Genomic DNA, 1,876 nt, shown 5'->3' with positions numbered 1-1,876 from the left:
AATGTTCTCAAATTTTTTTTTTTTTCTCTCTCTCTCTCTCTCTCTCTCTCTCTCTCTCTCTCTCTCTCTCTCTCTCTCTCTCTCCCACCCCCCCTCTATCTCATCCCCCACAACTCCATGCTATTTCCATTATCATATCTCTGTCTCTGACTCTGATTCTGAACTTCCTGCCTCCTCCTGATAAGAATGCCTGTTATAAGGACATTGGTGGGTGGTTACATTAGACCTACACATATAATCCAGGATAATCTCCAGATTTCAAGATCCTCAATTACATTTTCAAAGTCCTACATGCAAAATGCATTCATCCTACCTCAACATTTCCAGCAGTTTCAACCCATTACACCACCATACCAGGAGATATGGAGTGGCTGCAGAGCTGCCTAAAAGTAGACCATTGACCCCACCATGTTTTTGTGTGTGTATGTGTGTGTGTGTGTGTGTGTGTGTGTGTATTATTTTTTAATTTAACTTATTCAGGTAACACTGGTTAATAACATCATATAAATCTCAGGTGTATAATTTTATAATACAACCTCTGTATACTCCATTGTGTGCCCACCACCCAAAGTCTAGTTTCCTTCTGTCACTATATTTTCACCTCTTCTCACTAGAAGGAATCTTATACTCATTCTTATCCCAGGGCCCTGGTATCTACGGCCTTGGATTTGCTGCCAGTTTCTATGGTAAAAAGATAAAAAATGATTACCACAAAACAAGAGCAAACCTGTAGCCTCCATCACTCCAGGAGTCTCACATGGTTTGCTTGGTTTTGTCATATTTTAATGGTTATGAAATTTAAGTTTTCTCTCACTTCTATACTCTCTTGAGCATTGATTCTGGGAAGGAGCCAGTGGCTCATGCTAGTTCACCATCTTGGCAGAAACTGGGACTACATGAGGTAAATAAGCATGAAAATGGCTCTGAAGCTAAATGAGCAGTAACCACAGAACAAATACCAAATGGAACCAGAAAAAAAAAACTTTAACTTACCCACTGAAAAGCAGATTAGAAGGGCAAAAACATAAAATGAAAAAAGCAGTAAATGGAAAGTTTTTAAAATGGTAGAGAAGGTATTTAGTATAACAGTAATAAAAGTAACTCACTAAATAAAATATTGAGACACACAGGTTAGATTTTTTTAAAGGCTCACAGCATGGTAGCTACAAAAGATATACTTAAAACAAAAAGGCACAAAGAAGATAAAAACAAAGGGTGGAAAAAACATTTAGGCAAATATAAAGCAAAAAGAAAGTTAGTGCATCAATCTTAATAGGTGGCAAAATGAGGCTTAGAGCAAAAAAAAAGTCATAAGAAACTGGTAGGCAGAATTCTAAGATGACTTCCCAAGATATGCCTCCTGGGATACACACCTGTATAGTTCCCTCCCTTTGTTATGGATAGGACAAGAGGGCATGATGGGCATCATTCCTGTGAGTAGGTTGGGTTATATGGCAAAGAAGAAGATATTTGGCAAAAATAGTTAAGGTCTCTAATCAGTGAATTTTGTGATAATATAAAGAAAAATTATCATAAATAGACTTGACCTAATCAAATTAGTATTTTAAAAGAGGATTTAGAGAGAAGCTTCACTTCCAGGATGGCAGAACAAGGAGCTCCATGGACCAATTCTCCATGAAAATATAAGGAACCCAGACCAGCCAAAACAATCTTGCAAAGAAGAAATAGGTTGGAGAACTCACACTTTCCAATGTCAAAGTTCACCCCGAAGCTATAGTAATCATAAGTATGGTACTGGCATAAGGATAGATGTGTGAATCAATGGAATAAAATTGAGAGTCTTAAAATAAACTCTCATACTGTATTTACAGTCAATTGATTTTTGACAAGGTCCCCAAGACAATTCAATAGGGAA

This window comes from Pteropus alecto, unplaced genomic scaffold, assembly GCF_000325575.1.
Source record: "Pteropus alecto unplaced genomic scaffold, ASM32557v1 scaffold124, whole genome shotgun sequence".
Taxonomy (NCBI): Eukaryota; Metazoa; Chordata; class Mammalia; order Chiroptera; family Pteropodidae; genus Pteropus; species Pteropus alecto.
This window is presented reverse-complemented; position numbering follows the sequence as displayed.